Genomic DNA, 26,149 nt, shown 5'->3' with positions numbered 1-26,149 from the left:
TATAATTTTATGCATATTTCATGTTTAAGTTATATTCTGTGTGTTGTCTGTACCTACATGCCTATGATGCTGCTGCAAGCAAGCTTTTCATTCTACTGTATCTCACCATACTTGTGCACATGACAGTAAACTTGACTGTTGAGAATTTCCAGTATTATTTGGTTTTATTTCAGATTTCCAGCTTCTGTGGTATTTTGCTTTTCCATTAATTATTGTAGGCCTTCAACAGCTTTCCTTTTGTGCATCAATCCCCACTTTTCTGTCAGAGCAGTCATTGTGACTGAGAAATATTCTTTCTATGCCTAGAGTATTGCGTATTTATGTTAAAGATTGGCATCATTCACATATTATGTGCAAAAAAAAAGCTCATTAAGAACTGAATGGAATATATCCTACTTCATTCAAACATAGAATGCTCATAGAATTAGCAACTGTACATATATATTGTAGTTTTTATTCTAAATAATATTTTATTTCACATCTGTAGAGGTCAAAACATTGGCACTTTTCAATCGTGTTGTCATAGACTTAGACTGCCATCTACTGGTCAAAAAGAAGAAATAAGTATTGGCCATTTACAGAAACGCACTTCCATAGATCATTTTGCTCTGAATGTCCATCTTGTTTTTTTTGTTTCTTCCGGTCTACATACAGTACATGTAGAGGAACAGGTAGTACATGTTCTAAACCACTGTCCAAACATGGCATACAATGGCATGGACTTTGCTGTTTATTTTCCACAAATTCTGCAATGAATTGCCAGTATTAACCCGCATAAATTCCAGCAAGATCAGGACTTTGGCACATGTGTATCCAAGCACCAAAGTCCAGAACATGCTGATAGATTCCTGTCGGCAAGTCTCTCACTACGCTCTGTCATTGGTCTCCGTAAGGAGTCCAGGAACAGAGCATAAGTGTGTTGGGATTCCTCAGAAATATGCTGGGAATCTGCTCATAGGTCTTGTGTCCACTTAATCCTGGCGCAAGCTTCTCAAGTCAATTCACCTGAATGGGAAACTTAAAGCTATGAGGAAGAAAGGTAAGAACAGATAATACTGTTTTAATTATTTGGGTTTGCTGTAACATTTTTAATGATTAAAAACAGTTTTAAAGCATAGTTATGCGATTTTATATTGTTGCATTTTTCATAATGTTTTGAACTGTTTACTGAATCTCTAATAGTATTTGAATGGTTACAAATGTCATGAACATTTAGAGGTATTACATAAACAATTACTTTGACAGACATCAAAACTGGAGTCTACAATGTCATGGTTCAAATTCATATTTTCAGCATATGAAACATCAGTGCATCCCTTTTGAATTCATATTAAAAGTGAGTTTTTTAGTCTTGTAAGCCAAGATAAATAGGAATAATTATTATGTCATTTTTAGAATTGCTGCTTCATCTCAATTAGTAGAATTGAATTGAATTGGCACCATGAGAATACAAATCTTACCTCTGGAATATCTGTATTCCTGTCGCCAATACAGTTCTGAGAAGAATGTGTGAGTATTGTGTGCATGTTATTACATTTCACAGAGCCATGTGCAATGGAATATAATATGAAAGAAAAAAATACCATTTAAAATGAATTTGGATGTGCATGAAGAGCTGTGTCCTGCAGAGCTACAGACCTGGTACTGGAAGGTGGGCAGGTCTTTCTCAACCAGCAAGGACACAATGGGCCATATGACCTCCATCTGTGTGCTAAATTTTCTATGATTCTGTAAAATAATTGTATTTCAGAACTCCTGCTTTGGATCCTACTGTGAAACAAAGCATATTTTGAACAGTTTGGTGAACAGACATTTATTTTCACCCTGGCTTTAATTTCTGGTTCTTTTGTGTGTGTTATGTTCCATTCTTACATTCTGTACCACCTGGCTCCCCATCTTCCTTATGTCTTGCTCCTTCACATGGGACTGCAAGAGCTGTTTATGACATAGCCAGTGGTCTGGGTAATCGAACCATTCCATTAATTGGTGATTGGTCATTGGTAAATTGGAGGTACAGTGAAAAACTTTGTTCTGCATGCCATCCGTACAGATCATTTCACCACATCAGTACATCAGAGGTAGTGAGGGAGTACAAGGGAAAACAATAGCTGAATGCAGAATATAGTGTTACAGTTACAGTGAAAGTGCAGTGAAGGCAGACAATAAGGTGCAAGGCCATAATGAGGTCGATTGTGAGGTCAAGAGTCCATCTTATCAGGCACGGTAGTGTAGTGGTTAGCGTAACGCTATTACGGTGCCAGCGATCCGGGTTCAATTCCCGCTGCTGTCTGTAAGGAGTTTGTGCGTTCTCCCAGTGACTGCGTGGGTTTCCTCCGGGTGCTCCAGTTTCCTCTCACATTCCAAAGATGTACGGGTTAGGAAGTTGTGGGCATGCTATGTTGGCGCCGGAAGCGTGGTGACACTTGAGGGCTGCCCCCAGAACACTCTACGTAAAAGGTGCATTTCACTGTGTGTTTCGATGTACATGTGACTAATAAAGAAATCTTATTTTATCTTATCATTCAGGAGGTCCATTCAATAGTCTTATAACAGCGGGATAGAAGCTGTCCTTAAGCCTGGTGCTACGTGCTTTCAGGCTTTTGTATCTTCTGCCTGATGGTAGGGGGGAGAATAGAGAATGTCCAGGGTCGGAGGGGTCTTTAATTATGTTGGCTGCTTTTCTGAGGAAGCGCATGGTGTTGTCAGAGTCCATGGAGGGGTTATATTAGTGCCAATATACAGGTGACGCCTTTTTGATGGAGACACAAGAGACTGCAGGTGCTAGGATCTGGAGCCTCAAGCAGTCTGCTGGAGGAACTCAGCAGGTCAAGCAGCATCTGTGAGGGGAAAAGGGCTGTCAATGTTTTAAGTTGAAACTTTGCAGGGTTTTGACCTGAAACGTCGACAATTCTTTTCCCCCCACAGATGCTGCTCGACCCGCTGAGTTCCTCCAGCAGATGGTTTGTATGCCTTTTTGATTGTCCCAAATCAGTTTGCAGCCATTTTATAAGAAATTTAAGATACTTATTTATTAGTCACATGTACATCGAAACAGACAGTGAAACGCATCTTTTTGCGTTACTGAGAATGTGCTGGGGGCAGCCCGCAAGTGTCGCCACTCTTCCAGCACCAACATAGCGTGCCCACAGCTTCTAACCCGTACGTCTTTGGAATGTGGGAGGAAACCGGAGCACCCGGAGGAAACCCACGCAGACACATGGGGAGAACGTACAAACTCCTTACAGACAGCGGCGGGAATTGAACCCAGGTCGCTGGCGCTGTAATAGCTAACCGCTACACTACTGTGCCCCCCCTACACCATTTGAAGTGTAGAGACATGGCAGCCACCTTATTTTTTAATTAATTGGTTAATGGATGGTGGATGTTACTGGAAGTGCCATCATTTATTGCCTATCCCTAAATAACCTAAACAAAAGAGGCGTGTTAAGAGTCAACCACATTGTTGAGGTCTAAAGTCATATATAGACCAGACTAGCTACAGAAAGACAGTTGTCAACCAGAAGTGTTTTTATTGCAATCCAAAATGGAAATCAAAAATCTTAAGATGCTGGAAATCTGAAATAAAAACATAAAACACTGGAAACAATCAGCAGGTCAGGCAAAGTCTGTGGAAAGAGTTAATGTTCCAGGTCTGGGACCCTTCGTTAAAACTGGGAAAGAGGGAAAATCATTTTGGTTTTAATAGCAGTAAAGGTGAAGGAAGAATGGGTAGAACACAAGGAATATCAAATGGATTAACCAGGGCAATTAGAAGCACTGAATGTTTCCAGTATTTCCTGCTTTTATTTTTATTGCAATCGATAAGTTTCATGGTTAGCACTACTGAGATAATTTTTTCTTCCAATTCCAGATTCATTCAATTACTTGAACTTAAATTCCCTTGCTGCCATGGTGGGATCTGAACTCATGTCTTTGTTTCTAATCATCCAGAACTCTGGCTGCTCATCCTGTAACTTAACCACTAGGCCTCCACTGGCACACAGCATGCTCTTACAAGCAATATAATTAATGTGATAACAACCAGATAATCTGCCTGAATGAGGGATAATAATTGTCCAGGGCACTGGGGATATCTCCAATGCTCTTCTAATAGAATACCACAGGATCTTTCCTGTTCAACTGACAGAGTAAACAAGAGCTTGGTGTGAATCTCACCCGAAGGACAGCCCCTACAACAGTGCATCACTCCCTCTGTTGAGCACTGAGGTATCAGCCCTTATATTTGTGCTCACATCTCTGGAGCAGGACTGAAGAGCAGAGCTGTCACACCCGGGACCAAGCGTACAATCAACTGAAACACAGCTGACAATAAATAGTTACCTTGTCATCCAGCTGGAGAAATGGCTGCAGAGGGAACAGAAAGGAATGTAAAATGCCACATGAATGACAGAGAAATGAAAGGCTATGTAGGATGGAAGGGTTAGGTAGATCTTAGAGTGGGGTAAAATGTCGGCGTAACATCGCGGGTCGAAGGACCTGTACTGTGCTGTAATGTTCTATGTTCTATGTTATCATAGAGCCAATCAGCATGGTGTAGGTATATGGTAAAATCTAGAGGGGCTGGATGGGAATGTGTTCACAGGGAATGGGAACACAGCTTCTACCCCACTGTGATAAGACTATCGAACGGTTCCCTTATACGATGAGATGGACTCTGACCTCACGATCTACTTTGTTGTGACCTTGCACCTTATTGCACTGCACTTTCTCTGTAGCTGTGACACTTTACTCTGTACTGTTATTGTTTTTACCTCAATGCACTCTGTACTAACTCAATGTAACTGCACTGTGTAATGAATTGACCTGTACGATCGGTAGGCAAGACAAGTTTTTCACTGTACCTCGGTACAAGTGACAATAATAAACCAATACCAATGTGGGGGAATAGAAGTGGAATAATGTTAATTGGTGCTTGATGGTTGGCATGGGTTCGATGGGCCGAAGGTCTTATTTCCATGCTGAATGACTCTATGACTATGACATTGCTCTCCCTTAAAATGTTCACGTGAGATCCCTTCTCCTGCTGCATAACCAAATTCTTCGACCTGAACATTTAACCTTGTTTCTCTCTGCAGCCTGACCCTGCTGAGTGTTTCCAGCACTTCCAGTTCGTAGCTCAGCTTTCCTGCAGTATTATGTTTCCCCACAGACAATACTCCATTCATTTCAGCCTCCTTGTTAAAATAACGCACAGGATGCCATGTGCATGACATTGAGATTTTCAATCCAAGGAGATTATTGGTTCTGTGCACATGATGCTTCCCCATCCATTGAGAATTTCATATTAACATTTTTAATTCCATTCTCTTCCCTCTCCCACCATTTTCCCAGGTAGCTGAGGGTAACTAAAAGCTGAAATAAGAAGAAGAAATGCAGTAAATATTCAGGAGGAAGTAACAGAATTAAAATTTCAGCGTTGCCACTTGTACACTCATCTTGTATGATAAAATGGACTCTTGGCTTTACAGTCTACCTCGTTATGGTCTTGCACCTTATTGTCTGTCTGCACTGCACTTTCTCTGTAACTGTAACACTTTATTCCACATTCTGTTATTGCTTTTCCCTTGAGCTACCTTAATGTACTGATGTGATGAAATGCTCTGTATGGATGGCATGCAAAACAAAGTTTTTCACTGTACCTCCATACATGTGACAATAATGAACCAATTTACCAACTGTGACCTGAAGCATTCACCCCTTTTCTCCTGCCTGAATGGAGTGAGTATTTCCAGCGTTCCCTGGTTTTATTTCAGAGTGAGGGTGTTGAATTGGTTTCCAGTTGCATGAAGATTTGTGTGTTGAACCCAACACCCTACCTGCTAAAATAACCAAGGAGGGGACTCAAGTGAATGGTAGCTGCGGAAGATCCAGTGGTGCAGCTAGTAGAGCTACTGCCTCACAGTTCCATCAAGTCAGGTTCAATCCTGACCTCCGGTGCTGTCTGTGTGGACTTTGTACATTTCCCCTGTTAGTTTCCCTCAGTGCTCCAGTCGCCTCTCGCATCCCAAAGACAGGCAGCTTGGTAGGTTAATTGGCCGCTGTAAACTGCCCTTGGTGTGGGTGAATGGGGTAGAATCTGGGGGGAGTGTGGAGAAGAATAAAAATGAGATGAGTGCAAGATTAGTGCTTGATGGTCAGCTCAGATTCAGTGGGCCAAAGGGTTTCCATGTTCCACGACTCTATAATTGAAGGAGGGATGGTTTCTGGTACACCCCCCTAAAACAGTGATAAATGGGTTGAGATTTTTCTACTTCATTTATGTTCAATGTGAAGGGAATGCTGAAGAAAGAATATGACAGGGAGATGCACAACTGCAAAGAAAAGGAAATAAAAGTGAACACAATGCCAGCAGATAAATGAAAACCTGCACAGGAAAAATTGTACAAAACAAAAGGATGTCACAAGAGATCTGGGGCCTTCGTCATCTGATCCCATTTCATGCTATCTACAACTGACAGTCTGTGCTATTAGATAGATATTGGAGCATGCTACTGCCTTAGGATTAACAGACTGGGTATCTCTACAGAACACTGAGTGGACAGTAATGTACAAAGCCCTGTCTAGACTGTGGCAACGAGATCATAGAATCATAGAATTGTAGGATTGTAGTGCACAGAAATGGATCCTTTCTGCCCATCTCATCCATGCTGACCCTGATGCCTATCTGTGCCTAATCCCATTTGCCTGCATTAGGCCTGCTTCCCTCCATGCCTTTTCTATCCAAGTACCTGACCTAATGTCTTTTAAACATTGTAATTGTATCTGCCTCTACCACCTCCTCTGGCAGCTCATTCCAAATGACCAGCACCCTCTGTGTGAAAAACCTATCCCTCAGATCTCCTTTAAATGTGTCCCCTCTCTGCTTAAACCTGTGCCCTCTAGTTATACATACAGTTATACAGCAATGGAAACAGGCCCTTCAGCCAAGATCGTCCATGCCAACCAAGATGTCTATCCGAGCTAGTCTCATTTATCTGTGCTTGGCCCATATCCCTCTAATAATTTTCTATCCATGTACCTGTCCAAATGTCATTTAAACATTGTGATTTTATCTGCCTTTACCACGTCCTCTGGCCATTTGTTCCATATACCCAGCACCCTCAGTGTGAAAGAAGTTGCCCCTCAGGTCCCCTTTAAATCTTCCCCTTCTCATCTAAATCTATGCCCTTGAGTTCTAGACTCCCCCTGCACTGAAAAAAAGACTCTAACTATCTCTCCTATCTACGCCCCTCGTAAACTTCTAAAGTCACCCCTCAGCCTCCAGTGAGAACAAAGCCAGCCTATCCAATCTCTCCTTATAACAACAGCCCTCCATTCCAGGCAACATCCTGGAGAATATCTTCTGCACTCTCTCTCTATTGCTACCACATCCTCAAGAATGAGCATTTCACACATCATGATGGGGCCACATGTTTTCATACGAACTTTATAAGATAAGATATCTTTGTTAGTCACATGTACATCAAAACACACAGTGAAATGCATCTTTTTGCATAGAGTGTTCTAGGGGCAGCCCGCAAGTGTCGCCACGCTTCTGGTGCCAACATAGCATGCCCACAACTTCCTAATCTGTACATCTTTGGAATGTGGGAGGAAACCAGAGCACCCAGAGGAAACCCACACAGACATGGGGAGAACGTACAAACTCCTTACAGACAGTGGCCAGATTTCAACCCGGGTCGCTGGCGCTGTAAAACGTTACACTAACTGCTACACTACTGTGCATGTCCTAAATGTTGCCCTGACTCCACTGAAGTAATTTGTCTCCCTGAAAGCAAATTGAGAACCAGGACTTTGCAGCTGATACCCATCAGAAAGGATGAGGCCCTCATTAATTGCACACCTCTCGTCATTCGGATTCTGATGGAAAAAGTCATCATTCAATTCATGTTCAGGTAGTGTACAGAATCAAAAGGCAGGTTGTATCTCTGGAACCAAGTAAGGCACAGAGAGTGGAATGCCCTGGTGGAGTGTAGCATTCATGATCTGAGACAGGGATGAGTGTAGCAGAAGTACGGGTCTCTCCAACAATTGTTAAGTTTGTAAAGAATGTGCAGTATCTGGTTAAAGTGCTCCACTAAAAAAATGATTGTATTGAATTTTACTGCTTTAGCCCCTGATCTCAGAAATGGGGCTGGATGGTACCAGATAACAAAGCAGTTTCCTTCATCTCTATCGGTTTTCCCTTAGTCTTACGCCACCAGTCATACCAGCCTGCCCTCGAGAAGGTACCCTTCACCATGACAGCCAGCAGGTCAAGGCCATCACAACAGTACTGCAAACGGGCAGCTCCCTGGCCATTCGTTCCTGGGGGAAACACCAGCAAGGTAGTCCTGATGAGTTACTTTGCAGACAAGTGAGCATCAGCATGCAAGATGTCCCTGAGGGAAGAACAAGATGAAAATAGAGCCAAGACAGTGGCTGCCTTTGATGATGCATCGCGTCAAGCAGCCAGGAAAATGAGCAATTAACTGCTGCATTTGTTGGCTGAGCTGTCAGTGTAAAAGTGCCACAGAAGCCATTTTTTTCCCTCTCTGTCTGCCTTTGCCAACACAGATGCTACTTTGCAGTTTGCAGAAATAAATGAATTAGTCCCTTCCTGGAGTGAATATTTTCTGAGTAATTCCCCCAAACGCCGAAAACAAAGTTCATTGCTGGAGTATGACTTCTGGCACCCATTGCCTTGTAACAGGATGAACATCACGCTGCCTGTTATGCCCAGATTACTGTTGATGGCACAGCAGCTGTTGACGGTTTTGCAAAGGTTCAGCGAGGCTCCTGCCATTCACGCCAACTTTCTCATACTGCCTCATTAGTGAACCATCGGGTGCAAGCTGGCAAAAATGTCAAGAGCACACTGATTCTGGGAGTGTAAAAATGAGGGCAGTCTAAAGGTTAGGGGCTAGTGACAGGGGAAATTAGAGCAGAAAGGAACAGGAATCCTCTAGGCTATCAGAGCACCTTAATCCCTTTATAAGAGGACAAAAGGATAAAAGAATAAGAAGGAACAGGCAGGAGAAGAGTGGAAAAGAACCCGCCATCGAGGACATCTTCAAGAGGTGGTGCCTCAAGAAGGCAGCATCCATCTCTAAGGACCCTCAACATCCAGGACATGCTCTCTTCTCATTACTACCATTGGGGAGGAGGTACAGGAGCCTGAAGACCCACACTCAATGTTTTAGGGACAGCTTCTTCCATTCTGAACCCATGAATACTACCTCGTTATTCTTCTTTTGCACTATTTATTTATTTTTGTAATTTATAGTAATCTTTATTTCTTTGCAATGTGCTGCTGCCACAAAACAACACATTTCATGTCATATAAGTCAGTGATAATAAACCTGATTCTGAAAGCAAAGGCATTGAGTTCAGAGGCAAATGATTGAAATCTCACCGCCTGTCACTCCACAATAGCTGCTGCAGTTCAAGTAATTGATCATTGGTAATTGGTTTATTATTGTCATATGTATCAACATACTGTGAAAAATTCCGTCTTGTGAGCCAGCCATACAGCCTTATTTCTTCAGGAGGTGAAAGAAATTCCTCAGGAGGCTAAAGAAATTTGGCATGTCCCCTTTGACACTCACCAACTTTTATCAATACACCATAGAAAGCATCCTATCCAGATGCATCATGGCTTGGTATGGCAACTGCTCTGCCCGGGACCACAAGAAACTGCAGAGAGTTGTGGACACAGCTCAGTACATCACTCCCAGCCTCCCCTCCATGGACTCTGTCTATACTTCTCACTGCCTCGGTAAAGCAGCCAGCATAATCAAAGACCCCACCCACCCACCCAGGACATTCTTTCTTCTCCCCTGTCCTGTGGGGAAGAAGATACAAAAGCCTGAGAGCACAAACCACCAGACTCAAGGACAGCTTCTATCCCGCTGTTATAATACTATTGAACAGTTCCCTAGTATGATAAAATGGACTCACAATCTACCTCGTTATGACTTTGCACCTTATTGTCTACCTGCACTGCACTTTCTCTGAAGCTGTGACACTTCACTCTGCATTCTGTATTGTTTTATCTTGTACTACTTCAATGCACTGTGTAATGAATTGATCTGTGTGAATGGTATGCAAGACAAGTTTACAAGTGGCAATAATAAACCAATTCCAATTCCAATTCCAGATCATTCCATACATTAAGGTAATGCAAAGGGAAAAGTAATAACGTAATGCAGAAGATAGTGTTACAGTTACAGTTACAGAGAAAATGCAGTGCAGGTAGATACATGCAATGGGTGCAATGTTCTCCGACCCACTCCAGATCTCCACATCCCCATAATCAGCAATATAGAAGCTGCAAAGAAATGGAGTCAGAGTTTCAGTTTAACAATTAGAGCTTTAGTTCACCAAACTCTGGCACCTTTTGGCATTGTTGCAGCATTTACTCTGGCATGTTTGGGAGGAGTTGCAGCATCCCCTCCCTCTGGCATGCCACTAACACCACAACGTGGTTACTGCCTTCTGAATGTGTCAGAGATTTTAAAGTTTGATTGACGTTATCACAGGTTTGCACAACTGGAATCTTCTGGCTCCAGGTCACCCTATCAACTGTCTTTCTTGCAGAACAATTCACTGGCCATTAAACTCAGTTGACTGGCCCCATTATTTGTGCCATGGATGGTGAATTGGTCCCAGTGTGTTGCCAATACAGGGGCATACACATTCAGCACAAGTTATGCTCTCAGCCATGTTGGGGAGGCTGTGAGGATGTGTGAAGGGATTGGCTGCTGGGAAAATACAGCACAAAAAGATGACAAAGTCAGTCAGTGCACAACATTAAACAAATCCTAAATTGGACCATAATGTAGCTAACCCTAAGCATAAATCGTGCAGTGTTGAGCAGCAGAAAAGACCTCCACTACAGCACTATTAGAGGGATCATTATTTACTTGGAGGTTAGTTGCTGTTTGATTCCTATGGGGCAGTATAACATAAGATAAGATAAGATTTCTTCATTAGTCACATGTACATTGAAACACACAGTGAAATGCACCTTTTGCATAGAGTGTTCTGGGGGCAGCCCACAAGTGTCGCCACACTTCCGGCGCCAACATAGCATGCCCACAACTTCCTAACCCATACATCTTTGGAATGTGGGAGGAAACTGGAGCACTCAGTGGAAACCCACACAGACACACAGGAAAATGTACAAACTCCTTACAGACAGTGGCCAGAATTGAACCCGGGTTGCTGGCACTGTAATAACGTTACGCTAACCGCTACACTACCGTGACTGCCCTTTGTATAAACCTTTGTTTAGAAAGATAATCAGGATGGTCAGCATGGATTTGTTAAGGAAAGCTTGTGTCTAGCCAATGCTTCCACAAAATCCTATTGCTCCGAAACATCTGAATGTTGCTGACCTGAGCTGGGAGCGGAAGGAGGATGAGGAGGAGAAAGATCGGTCAATACACAGGAGTCCATGATCAACAAAGACCACCCATCCACCATAATAAAAAAAACCTCCCTCCACCATTGGCATACCACAGCTGAAGTGTGTACCATCCGTATTAATCACATTGCAGTTAATCAGCCAGGTTACTATGACAACTCCTCCCAAACCTGCAGCTTCTGTCGTCAAGGGCAAGGGGTGCATGAAAACACCACTGCCTGCTGGTTCTCCTCCAAGTCGCACACTTGGAAAAATATCTCTGGTCCTTCATCAGGACTGGGTCTAAAACATGGAATTCCCTCCTGAACAGCACTGTGGAATAGCTTCAACTGAGCAATTGCAACAGTCCAAGAAGACAGCTCATCACCACCTTCTCAAGGGCATATGCATTAAATGCTGGCCTTGCTGGTGATGTTCATGCATCAGAGTAGTCAATGCTTGTTCTGGGCAACAGACATGACCCATTCATATGTTATACCAATAGTGAAGTGGTATCAAAAGCTTTCATTTGACCGCAAGGTTCCTGACCCTGGTACAGAATCCATGCATTCAAAGGGTGGGATGCCAACACTAAATGTCCCACATAGAATGGGAATGAGCCTCCCACTGCCATCCACAAAGATTGTGCAGTCTGGACCATTTTCAGAGAAGTTCTTCAGTATTTGTCTAAGTTGGGATCATAATCAGAACCTCTATCAAGAAGGCCCAGCTGCCCTGGAGCAGAAGGTCCAGAGAGTGAGGCCATATAGATTTCTCTGACTGCAATATCACCGAATACAACCCTAATTCCCAAGTCTCCACAACAATTCCCATATTACCTTTAAGCTTTTCCAGACCATCACAGTTATCACTAAGTTCCCCCACAATGAAACATTCAAGGTACTCTCACAAAGTTTGAGAAGGAAAATTTAACAAAACTCAAGAAGCATCTGAACAAGCTTTTGAATTGCCAAGGCATAGAAGGTTGTGGACCAAGTGCTGGTAAATGGAGACACAAGAGACTGCAGATGCTGGAATCTGGAGCAACAAACAAACTGCTAGAGGAATTCAGCAGGTCAGGTAGCATCTTAGAGGGAAGTGAACAGTCAACCTTTCAGGTCAAGACCCTTCATCTGGGCAAAAGTTGAAGGGTCCAGATGAAGGGTCTCGACCCAAAATATTGACTGTCCATTTCCCTCCACAGATACTGCCTGGCCCACTGAGTTCCTCCAGCAGTTTGTTTGTTGCTGGTAAATGGGATTATAGATAAGTACTTACTGATGGGCATGAACATGGTGGGCTAAAGGACCTGTTTCTGTGCGAGATGACTTTATGGCTCTATATTTCAATTCTCCCCAATACCAAGCAAAAGCACTCTTCTGCATTTCTGTAGTGCCTGTCTTCCATACGTGCGAGTGTTTTCTATGGTTACAGCTAATTTGTATTGGAAAGGTTAATCTTGGAATCACTGTGTTCTAAGATGCCAAATGTGTGACAGAGAGTGAAAGGACTGGGGCCACCAGGTGGTGAGCATTAATTTATTAAATCTAACACCTTATGGTTACCTTCTGTTGTGTTGTTCTTGCTATTAATGTCCTCCTGCCCTACTCCATGAGCTGAGGATATATCCAATTAATGTTTTGGCTGCTGGTTGAATCTAGCCTGCTGTCTGCATGTTCTAATCATCCTGAATACCCCAGTAATAATCACAGGACTGGCGTCATGGAGTCAGAGAGTATTAGAGCTATACAGCACAGAAACAGGGCCTTCAGCCCAACTTGTCCATGCCAACCAAGATGCCCATCTAATCTAGTCCCATTTACCTGCATTTAGCCCATATCCCTCTGAACCTTTCCTCTTCCTCTCTCTCTCTCTCTTTCTCTCTCTCTCCCCCCACCCCTCTCTCTCTCTCTCTCTCTTTCTCTCTCTCTCCCCCCACCCCCCCCTCTCTCTCTCTCTCTCTCTCTTTCTCTCTCTCTCCCCCCACCCCCCCCCCTCTCTCTCTCTCTCTCAGCTTTTGGTTTCTCGTTTATTCTCTCAATGTTTTTACTCTTCCTCTTTCTGCCACTCTTTCTCACACTTTAGAGTTGCTGTAGTGCGTGTTCCTCTGGATTGCCCTTTGATTCTTCTCATGACCACATAGCCCCTGTTCCTTCCTACGTATGCCCAGTGGAAGGCACTCCCTGTTATTCTATAGTAGCCCTGGCCTGCAGAACTTTGAAAGGCCTCCTTCAGTCCCTGCCACAACCTTCAACCTTTTGATACAAGTCTGTGATCAGCCAATCCCTTCTTCCTACCTAGAATGTTAAGAGCACCAGAGGAGGCCATTCACCCCTTTGAATCAATGCAGGCTCTGTATAAGCAATACAGCTAATCCCCCTCCCTATCCTTTCTCCATACTTTTTTTTTCTGTTTTATCTCTTCATATTCAGATCCAATTTGTTTTTGAAAGTCATGGTTAAATCCTCCTCCACTGCAGGCAACACATTTCTGACTCTATCCATTGATTGTATAAAAAATTGTCAACTCTAGTTCTTTTATCAATCACCTGAAATTTGAGTCCTCTGGTTCTTGCACTCAGCACCAATGGGAATGGCTACTGTCCTCTCCAGCTTCCTCATTACTTTGGACATCTCTATCTCATCTCCTTAACCTTCGCTGCTGAAAAGCTTGCTGGCATTTTGCACCATGAGATTTGATCTTTGTTCTCATATCTTGAGCAACATTTCTAAATTTTTATTTGGCCATGTCATAGCTTAACAGGACACCATGGCTCTGGCATTTGCAGTCAATGGTGAAGTGATTGCACTTGACATTGACCTTGAAGAAAGCCACCCACGAAGATCAAACCGACTTATGAGGTGAACTTTCCCTTCAGTCTCTGTGGGGGATCTCTGGAAATCAGCAGCTGTGATGTCATCAAGCTGACTGAGCAGCCATAGAGTCATAGAGCCCTACAACATGGAAACAGGCCCTTCGGCCCAATTCATCCATGCTGACTGTGTTGCCCAGTGAGCTAGTCCCATCTGCCTGCATTTGGCCCAAAGCCCTCTAAACTTCTCCTATCCATGCACTTATCTAGATGGCTTTTAAATGTTGCTAATGTGCCCTCCACAACCACTATTTCTGGCAGCTCATTCCAAATATGCACCACCCTTTATGTGAAGAAGCTGCCCTGATGTCCCTTTTAAATCTCTCACCTCTGATTTTAAACCTATATTGTCTTGTTTTTAGCATCTCCTCCTTGAGAAAAAGATTATGTTCTTTCACCCCTTCTATGCCCCTTATTATCTTATATACCTCTATCAGGTCACCCCTCAATCTCTCTGTTCCAGGAAATAAAGTCCTAATCTATGCAACCTCTCCCCGTAACTCAGGCCGCCAAGTCCAGGCAACATCCTGGTAAATCTTTTCTGCACTCTTTCAGGTTTAATAATATCTCTCCTGTAACAGGGTGACCAAAACTGTACAAAATACTCCAAATGAGGCCTCACCAACATCTTATAAGACGGCATCCACATTAAAAAAATTCTAACATACAGCAAGCCAGGAAGGAAGAAAGCACAAATTTAATTAAAATTATAAACCTTTTACTGAACACTAAATAAAGATTGTAACGTGCATAAATTATAAAGGTAAATATGATAACTAAATCTGTTTATAAATATTTTTCTTATTTTAATATGTTATATATTTACTATTCATACAGCTTTTTTTAAGGCACAGAGACTGCCGAGCAGTAGTTGTGGTTTTGTACATGAATCAGTGCTCACTTAAACCTCATGCATTAAAATGTAACATCTGAAAATAACTTCATTTCAGGTCAATTCAAGTGATTTCCCTAACCCATTTGAAAAAGGTTACAAACAGCATGGCCTTCAGAGGAAGGTTAAGTCACTGACCCTGGGCTTTCTCAAACATGGAGGGAAACAAAATCATGAAGTTACTGTCAGTTTCACAGTGTGATGTTGGTAAATGTCAATAGATTTGCCATCATTACTATTGCAAGAACTGGAGCAAAATATTTAATTCATGAATGACCTGTACAACTAATTTGTGAATTTTTGCTTGTAGTTTTGAGTGGTTCCTTACTCTTGAGATATTTCTCTTGTCTTTTATGTAAGAAATCATCTGTTCCTTCTCTTTCAATTTCTATCTACTGTGATTTTACTTAAATTACTTCCAACTGTGCATTTACTACTGCAACAAAGGAAATGGAATCATCAGAATTTCCACTCTTGAGCATTTTTATAGAGTCATGTTGTCATCCACAATACATATGTGTTGCTCTGTTTTGATTTTCTTCATCACAAGCAATTTACTCTAATCATTTTTATAGAGTGAGAAGAACAATTTGTTTATGAGGGTATCCTTCCATTATATCTTTCAGGAACCGGCGTGGGTAAATTTAGACTATTCTTCAATTCTCTTCCTGATGGGAGATGAACTTGACTCCTTCTCCTGCATCCCCTCTTGACTTCTCAGTGAAAGCATTTGGGACGGTGTGGGAACAAGTTGCTAAGCTTCCCGATGTTTGGATCTTGGTGCGTGTTCCAGGAAATTACCAAAGGAGAGAGAAAATAGCAAATGGTTGGCTTAAAGAATGGACAATTCAGATATGCCAGCTGAGGTAACTTGACATTCAGGTTTAGCTTTAGACTACTTGCAATCATACTAGATGGCTTGTTTATTCATTGTCTTTACTTATAGAGTAGTGTCTTGATGTTGTTTTGCTCTACAGGACATAAAATGAATATAAGTATGAATCATGAATTCACCATAGATTTGAAAGATCATTTGCATTTGACAGTAAAAGTGAATTTTCTTTTAACAGAGGCTATGGGTATTAAGAAACATTGAGAAGGATTAACTCAATGTTAATTGAAATGCCTCAGCTGAGGATCAAGTTGAGATGACTAGCCAGCTATTGCATAGGGATCTGCAGAACACATGTGAGCCCGTTCCAGATTTCCAGGTCTATGTACTGTAGCTCAGAAGTAAGGAATGAACTGAAGATCAGGTGTGCATCTGACTTCTCGTTCTAATCTGGATTCACCACTGATCATTAGAGACATTTGGAAACAGTATAATGGTCTTCTGACAGCACAAGCTGTCCATTGGGGTCGTCTTACTTTCTGCTGCCTGTGGTCTGGTCACCACACATGGTCAGCTCTACCTCATGGAATGACGGACACAGTTATGTCAACAGGACCTCAGGAGCCACACAACTTTACAAGGTCAGTATAGCCATAAGATTAACCTGGGCATAGACCTCTAATAAAACACAGTAATATCTTGTGGAAATCTATGTAATATTGTTTTACAAAAGTAGCTCTAATTTACTTTTTAAAAAAACTACTACTCAAAGTTATACTGCTTCATGTTCATAACGTACAAGACAACAGTCCCCATTAACATTGGAGCACGGAGCAAAATATAACTGCCACTCTGAGCTCACTGCTACATATGCACAATCAGTTATATGTGGAAACATCAGTGCCTTTCTGCATCTTACGTCAAAATAGATCAGTTGTGGTTGGTAGCTTTTTAGCCTCTGGGCTTAGAGCCAGATCTATGGAACTTGATATTTCACATTTCTTTCCTATGAAAAACTGTCAACAAATTTCAAATGATTTCACAGAGCTAAACATGAAAAAAGTGAAATAATATCCAAACACCATTGAAAATTTCTCTCTATGAGGAATGAAATTAACATTTAATGCAAATGTGCCAATGCTATTCAACGGGAACATAGGCAATTGGGAACAAGAGAAGGCCATTTAACCCCTCAAACCTATTCTGTCATTCAAAGAGATTATGGCTGTTCATGCATTGGAACTCCAGTAAGCACTGCCATTGATAGATGAGATCTGATCCAATACTCATTATTTCCCAAGTGATATGTTATCATCTCAGCCAGGAGAGGCAGCTGCCATCGACAAGAATGTAGGGATTCTCAAGGGGTGAATTAACTGTTCTGCTTTTCTCCGTAGTATTGAATTATTTTCTGGCAAATAATGGAATTTATCATCAGGAGCTCATAAGAAAATAATCTGCTGCTCAGCTCTGTTTCAGGAGGGAAAAGTCCTGCCTGACAGCTGCTTAGATACTCTATTTAAAGAAGTATCATTCCAAATTAGCAACAGCAAGCTTTATAGCTAATGTACCCTGACCACAAAAACTTTGTACTAAAATACTGTATTAAAAGTTTCGACATGGGTTTAAGGAGATAGATACCCATGGTGAGCGAGGAAGCAGGTATTGAACTGGCTAAACTCTAGAGAGTGGGACATGCTCATAGTGGGAGCCGTCAGAGTGCAGAAGGATTGAGGGGGAGACCGCAAAACATGGAATTGAAAGTGTTATATATATAAGTGACTTGGATGAGAATATAGGTGGTATGGTTAGTATGTTTGCAGGCAACACAAAAACTGATGGAGACATAATGAAGAAGGTTGTCTAAGGATACAGCAGGACATAGATCAGATGGAAAGTTGAGCAGAGCGGAGCAGTGGTAAATGGTATTTAATCCAGACAAGTCTGAAGTCCAGATTAAATACCTTCTACATCAGAGAAAATGCAGAAGAGGTTCACTGGGATATTGCCTGGAATTGAGGGCTGTAGTTATAAGGAGAGATTGATAAAGCTGGGTTTATTCTCACTCAAACATTGATAGCTGAAGGATGACCCTACAGGGGTTTATAAAATTAGGAGGGGTATAGATGGGATCAATAGCCAGAATCTTTTTTCCCAGGGCAAGGGAATCTACAACCGGAGAGTACAGGCTTAAGTTGAGAAGGGAAAAATTTAAAGAAGATCTGATGGGTAAATTTTTCACACAAAGGTTGGTGGTTATCTGGAAGGAGCCTCCTGTGGAGGTGGTGGAAGCAGATAAAATTACAATGTTTAAAAGGTAATTGGACATGTACTTGGATAGGAAAGGTGCGGAGGAATACGGGTCTAATGCAGACAAATGGGATAAGCATAGATAGGCATCACAGTTGGCATGGTCGAGGTGGGCTGAAAGAGCCTGTTTCAGTGTTGTACGTTTCTATAATTCTATGAATCCCTAAAGGTGGATAGATCTAAACTAACGGGAGATCAGATGAATGATGGAACTTTGTTTTTCCTAATTGGTAAGTACATTTTTCTAATTAACAGCAAGGCTATCATTTCTCATCTTTATTATGGAGAAAATCCAGCAGCAATTTCTGGCTTATGCCTAAGTAACCACAGAAACTTACTCCAGTTTATGTTGCAATAGGCAGCAGACTGTCAAGAACTATAGGTATTAACAAATTACTTGCTGTATTCACCTTGAAATGGAATGCTTTATTGCATGAATTCTCAACAGGTTTTTAAGGACATATAAAGCCATAATTGCTGCTCAACAATTTGTTTACTACTAAAAAGATTACCTTTGTATGTGTACTTATCTCAGAAAAAATAAATATATTTTATTTTTTTTAAATTTTGTTTGGTTGTAACCCTTCTGCTTAAACCATAATCTTTATGCTACGTTCCAATTTTCATCTTGCATATTGAAAATGTTAAAACGTTAGTTAAAATTATGATTTAATTTAGTGGGTCGGTTGGTTGTTTTAATTCTTCATTGTGTTCGTATTTTTCAGATAATTATGACTTAAAGGCTGGAGATCCCTTAAGAAGGAACTAGCACAGAGCAAATAACAATGATGTGGTAAGAGTCTTTCCACATCATTCCTCTTCTGGTGGACTATTCAGATTATCAGGAGTCCTTGGAACTCTTTTCCTCAAAGGGCAGTGGAAGCAAAGTCTTTGAATATTTTAAGGCAGGGGGTAGATAAGCAAATGGGATGAAAAGTTACTAGAGTTGCTGGGAATGCTTAATTGAGGTAACAATCAGATCAGCCATACTCTTATTAAATGGTGGAGCAAGATCAAAGGGATGTACGAAGATATAACTCAGAACAGATCTTCATATAGAAATATAATAAGTAGTAGCCGGAGTGAGGCATTTGACATTTCGGGTGTGTAGTCATGGCTGATCCTCTATCTCAATACTATTCCTGGTTTCTCCCCTTACCTTTTGATTCCTTTTTTTTGCCAAAAAATATTGATACCCTTTGTGTCCAGAAAATGTCTTAGCAATCTTATGGTTGTGTTGATGTCAACCACTTGCACTTTCTGGGTCCCGCACAGTCTTAAGGGATATGATTAGGGTTCATGTCTATCCAATCTTTACAGCTTTGGAAATCCAGTGTATTGGGAATTCCCACCCAATCTGTGGTGTAAACTAATGGGATTCCCAGCTTTACCAGCTAGTTCAGTAGGGTTATGGTGGCAGAGTGGTTAAACTGAACTAATATTTTAGATTCAAATAATAAAATAAATCTAGAATTTTCTTTAAAAACAAATTAATTTCAGTCGAGGTGGGGCCAGGAAGTTAATCAAAGCCCATCTGTTTACTGATATTCTTCAGGGAAGGAAGACTACCAACCTTTCCTATCCTGATTTATATATGATTCCAGACCCAAAGCAATGTACTAGATGCTCAGCAACCCTCTGAACTGGCCCATCAAATCGCTCAACAGTTAGGTGTGGGCAATAAGTGCTGGACTTGCCAGTGACATCTACATTCTTTGAATGGAAAGAAAATCTTCCATCTGGATCACTTTTAACCCCTCATTAATCTACCTTAGGATAATAAATCTCTGCAGGAGTTGTACACATGCCCAGTAATCAACTGATCAAAACCTGGGACCTCTGTAACCTTCACTTTCTGAGATGTCAGAATAAATTCAAAAATAGTTTTAAAAGGAGGGAGATCAAGATATTTAACTTCTTGGCACACCTGTTCATCCTCCCACACAAAGTGCCTGCAGTGTAAAGGCTCATAATTATTTTAGAACCGGGTAGTGTACTTTGAACAGGAAAATGACATGAGATAACATTGACATAGCTTTTCATCTTGGCCCTGGAATTTATAAATGATTTATTTGGCAAAGGATTATGCTAGTCTCTAAGTATCATAATTCTTTCCTTAAAAATGTCAAAATACTCAGTCCTTGATACGTTAAGAATGTGAATCAAATGCAGTAACAATAGGCTCTGTTGCAAGAGAACTCAAAATGATAGCAGTAATTTATTTACAGTTTTAAATATGCTGTTGGTATTTAGACAAAGTAATTCAAGGTTATTGAAGGTTGAGAATAATTGGAGACTAGGGACACATTAATGAGCAGGCACCAAAGGGAAGTGGGGCATTGTATTCCTGTCAGAGTCCATCCATAGGTAAACCTGATATGACTGTTATGCTAATAATTTAATTAATTTCATGCATATAATTATTCAATGAAGAGAAAAATTGCTAGAAAAAAAAGCTTTAATTACCAGCAGATAAGTCACTACCTTTGAGCAAAAATATAGTCAGTATTCCAATATATTTTTTATAAAAGGCATTCTTTCAGCTCATCTAATTTGTAGACACAATCTAGAGATAGCATTGTATAGTCACCTCATTAGGTGAACCACCATTTGTTATATTCTGACAAGTTTTGGATGGTGTATATTTTGCCCTGGATCGTATCTGATACATTTGTAGTCTTAATAATTCCTTGTGGAGCAGGCTATAGAAGGCATACATTTGTAGTGATTTCCTAATTCTTGCATGTAAGAGACCATTCCAATATGAGAGGAGAATGGATTTGTATAACCTTCCTTTCACCTTATTGTTGCTGTTGGATTGCACCCTTCTTCAGTTTACAAAAGAACGTCCAACCGTGATCTTCAACTTCACCGAACAGCTCTACCTACAGAACAGAGACATGTAGTCATGGCTTGTCAACTATCACAGCTTTCACAGCTAATCAGGAGCATCTATTATAACGATCACAGATTCTACAGCTAATCAGAAGCATTCATTGTAACAATTACAGATTTTACAGCCAATCAGAAGCATTCATTGTAACAATCACAGACTTTGCAGTCAACTCGTATGCTCTTTTCTACATTTAATTGTGTAAAATGACCCATAATCGGTGCTTATATCTCCACGTGGTTTAATTGAGTTTATAGTGGCTGAATCTCATTAGCCTTCAGCTGCTCCCCTGCATGTAAGTCCTGGAATGATGTGGACCTGCTGTAGAGTCTTGACCTGAAACATCCGCCAGCCCTCTGCCTCCACCGATGCTGCCTGACCTGCTGAGTTCCTCCAACGGTTTGTTTTTTGGACCTGCTTTAAGTCTGCTGAGTAATAGATGGCAGTGCCTCTGTCTCTCCTCCATAGCTGGATTCCATTAGGAGGTCAACAGTGAAGCTCTCTGACTGTCTGGAATTCCCCAGTTTTAGAATGGGGAATCCTCCTCTCTACTCCTATGCCAACCATACCTTTGAGTAATCGTAATCCCAGTCATTTGAAATGGGATTCCTAGCCTGAAGATTAGGAAGAAATCAGTAAGTTAAATTGTTTATGTTTCACTTATTTTGTTTAAATGTTGTAGTGTTTTAATGTGCTTTAATTATTATTAATACTACTCTCTTTAATTCTTTTACAAAAACTTATTTTTCCAAAACTTATGCATTCATTGTAATAGTTTTTAAATGACTTTGAATATCAGAAAAAATCTAGAGTTGCAGTTTCAGGTTTGAAAAGCAACAATGTTCTCTGCCCAGTCTTGCCTCCTGTCAAAGGCAGTCAATTCATTCTAGGGGAGAGTTTCAATGGCACATTAACTGAGATGTCACTACGTCCCACTCCCTCCATGGTGTGGTGGGACAACTCGAGCAGCCTTCACATCCAGCCTGTGTAGAGGTTACGGGCAACAGGTCAAATCCAGTTTGAATCCATTCCATAACACAAGAATGAAAATAAAAGGACTGCAGACTGAGAGGTTTGGCCTGGATTTTGCAATTGTAAGAAAGTGAATCTGTTGGTGTTTTCTATCATTGCACCATGCAACTGACAGCGATCTCCAAATGTTCACACTTCCACTGTTAAATGCAAAATTTCAGAAGCCCCCAGCAATGATTTGTTGCTCCTTTACCATGTATAAAGCTTTTCAAACTTCTTCAACTTAATCTTCAGAAAGCTGTGAATTAATGACAACCTCAAGTGTTTGCAAGTTAGTCTCACTGTAAGATATCCTACAACTCTTATGCTCTGTTGCATGAGGCATTAGTGAGTTTTAATATGTACTAAGTTATAATTACTGGCTACCAACACTTTCTCCCTCCCCTGCCCCATCCCCCTTCAGCCATAACACCTCAATTCATATATGTGGATTGTAATTCCCTCATAAATATTTTAAAACAGAATAGATTTTGAAATCATAACTTATTTTCTGGATGCAACGCTATTAGAGCGCCAGCAACCAGGGTTCAATTCCGACCGCTCTCTGTGAGGAGTTTGTACGTTCTCCCCATGTCTACGTGGGTCTCCTCCAGGTGCTCTGGTTTCCTCCCACATTCCAAAGACGTACGGGTTAGGAAGTTGTGGGCATGCTATGTTGGCGCCGGAAGTGTGGCGACACTTGCGGGCTGCCCCAGAACACCCCACGCAAAAGATGTATTTCACTGTGTGTTTCGATGTACATGTGACTAATAAAGAAATCTTATCTTATCTTTATTTACAATATTTCAGCTATCTTAATATCTGTATGCTAAAATAATTAATTTTTTGTATCATGTAAAATCTTTAAAACACAAGTTAAAAACTGTGCATTTTGCTTCCTGGTTTGTTAACTGCAAGAACTTTTCAATGTAATTGGCTGTACGGCCTGCGTGATGACATCACAGCTGCCAAATGTCCCTCTGAACTGACAGCTGACAGCAATGGAAGTCTTTGCACTGTGATGTGAACAGAGCTGCTAATGCAGTTGTTGTATTAATACAAAGACATTGGGCAGAACCAAACTGGTTGCTAAGGGAATCTCCAGCCGTCAGTTGTTTGTGGCTCAGCTAATTTTGGACTTTCTGTGCATGCTCGGACTAATGCTGAAGATGCAAATGACGTGTGCATCAAGCCACTGGTGCATCTGACCTTCCTGTCCACCACTGGATACTCCTTACTCACTTTTAATTCATTCTGTTTAGACGTTGCGTAGTAATATATTAGATTTTCCAGTGAATACAGTGAGTTTAAAGGGAGCACTGGGAACAGGGTCCCAGTGAGTTTAGAGGTAACAAGAGCCCAGTATATTTAAAGGGAGCACTGGAATCAACGTGCCGGTGAGCCAAATGCTGAACCGTTCAGATTTTCAAACAATCGGATAGCAGATTATAGTTATTTTGTTGTAATTGCATTGCTGAAATGTGATTTATTTTCTCTAAGGTCAGTTGTCAAGACCCTTTAAACATGATTTCGAGTTTGTCTGAGTCATTTGCCCAGCTCCTAGTAATTTCCAAAGTGACTGATTTATTTCAAAACATCAAATTCAAAATAGGCAAGACGCAATTCTATAATGAAACCGTTATCAATCTAAGATTTAAATAATCAGTCGATGCACTTTGTCAGATATTGAAGAGCTTTGCATCTGCCATGTCATTTGATGCTACATGCAATTATTTAGTTTTCAATCAAAGCAATCAACAGTATAAATTACTGGAATTTCATTATCCTTCCTGAACGCACCTTCAAAAATTTCTGAGCAATCAAAAATCCATAGCATTCCAAACTCAGTTTATTAATATGCCACATCCCATTGCATAATATTCACAGCCAGACAGTGGAGACTAAAATTCCAGTGGCATACTGAGGAAGTGCTGCATGATCAGAGAACCATTGTAGAATTGTTACAGTACATAAGGAGATCCATGGGCCAATGAATCTACGTCAATTCCTAGGAAAGCAATTCCATCATTCCCATTTCTCTTCCTTATTCCCTATGGCCATAGAAATTATTCTCTCCCAAGCCTCAATCCAATTCGCCTCTGAAAGCCCTGATTGATCTGTGCCCAAAACCTCTGCACAGTGTGTTCCAGATCAAAACTATTCTCTGCTTAAAAATGCTATTCCCCCACACACACCTTGTATCTTCTACCAAAAATTTTAAATCTGTGCTTCCTTCTCCTTGAACCAATCACTAGTAGGAAATGAAGCTTCTCGCTATTGCCCTTAGCCAAACCATTCAGAGGTGAATGTTTCCGATGAGGGGTTAAACTGCTGTCCCATCACAGTTTTGATCGGGGATTACTGGCAATATCAATGAAAGGTATAGCACAGAGACAGGCCTCTCGGCCCACTTGAGTCTATGCTGACCATCAAACACACATTTTTACACTAATCCAATCCTACCTCATTTTATTCATCCCACATTCCCAACAAACCCTTCACCCCCCCCCCCCCCAAGATTCTACCATCCACCTACAAGATAGGGACGATTTGCAGTGGTCAATTCAACCATTCAGTTCTGCCAACTCAGATGTTTTTGGGATGTGGGAGGAAACCGGAGCACCCGGAGGAAACCCACACAGTTACATGGAGAACGTGCAAACTCCACACAGACAGCGCCAGCGGTCAGGATTGAACCCGGGTGCTGTGAGGCAGCAGCTTTCCTAGTTATGCCACCTGTACCCTGCCTCATATTTATCCTTGGGACAATACTAAAGGCAGGTGCTCTGGTCAATATCATGGTGCTTTTTGTGAGACCTTATTATGAGCAAAGTGTCTCCTGCATATTCTGTGTAACAATGGTGACAGCAATCCAGGATATCCTTAATTAGTTATAAAACACTGAGCTGGTGAAAGGTGATGTATACTGTAAATGCAAGTCTTTCTTTACAAATATGTTTTATTACTGATCACCTATTTTCAATCAGTTACAAATTCTGGAAGACATAATGGAAACAACTAACATACTTTGTAATAAGAATGTTCTTTTTACCCTTTTGCAGTACATTTCCCTCAGTGAAAGTATACTTTGTTTTGTATGCATTACTGTGTTTTTTGTTTATTAAGGAAAAAATGTAATGAGATTCTTTTTCAATTTATAGTTGGTGCACAGGGCATTTATCCAAGCATTATTTCACCCTGCCACCCTGCTAATGAATATATTTTGAATGTTAGAAATCTCATCTCCATCCCTTCCATTAACAATAGCCCAGGGGTGATGCAGTCGGAATGTTTGTGATGTACAATGCACCTTGATGGTGACTGCAGGGCCCACAGTGTCCCTTGACTATTTTGCATCTTAAAGGGCAGTACTGACAGAAGGTTGGTCAGAGATCAGGAAACCTCATTTCTGAAGTCAGTGAGGCCAATGTCTTTTGACTTACAAGGATTACTGATGATCTCTGATTGCTGTCACACTGCAGGCTTGAATATGTTAGGCAGTTCTGTAGGATTCAGAGGTGCTTCAATGTACAGTGTATGCCAGAGATTCATCACTTTTCATTAGATTTTTCTTTCATGCCTCATTATTAAAGTGTGAGCAGAACCACTGCCATTAATATGAAACAAGAATGAAACCATTCTTGTTATAGACAAGCTTTATTAAAGATGTTATTGAATTTAAGATCTGTCTGATGAATGGCTATTAAATTCCTTAAAAAACGATAAGAAACATGCACATGAAGCATCTGTTTTGAATCGGATATGTATTATGGAAAACACAATGAAGTTAAAGAGATAAATTCCTGAGTTCTGGTGCATTCAGACCAAGAAGGTCAAAGATTTTGGTCTGTGCTGATGTCAGCCACATTGACGTACATTTGATGCAATTCCCAATTGCACCTGTTCCATGGAAGACAAAATTGTTCAGAGGC

General features: G+C 41.1%; 1 long non-coding RNA gene across 1 annotated transcript; it reads left to right on the top strand.

Annotated features, from left to right (window-relative positions):
• The first annotated feature begins 858 nt into the window (after window positions 1–858).
• LOC127578389 (uncharacterized) lies at window positions 859–25,202 on the top strand. Its single transcript, XR_007957516.1, has 4 exons — window positions 859–1,039; window positions 15,798–16,037; window positions 19,039–19,106; window positions 21,148–25,202. It is a non-coding gene; the product is annotated as an uncharacterized LOC127578389 (long non-coding RNA).
• The last annotated feature ends 947 nt before the right edge of the window (window positions 25,203–26,149 follow it).

This window comes from Pristis pectinata, chromosome 15 (assembly GCF_009764475.1).
Source record: "Pristis pectinata isolate sPriPec2 chromosome 15, sPriPec2.1.pri, whole genome shotgun sequence".
NCBI lineage: Eukaryota > Metazoa > Chordata > Chondrichthyes > Rhinopristiformes > Pristidae > Pristis > Pristis pectinata.
The sequence above is the reverse complement of the archived record's forward strand: the minus strand, read 5'-3'. Positions and strand labels throughout refer to the sequence as shown.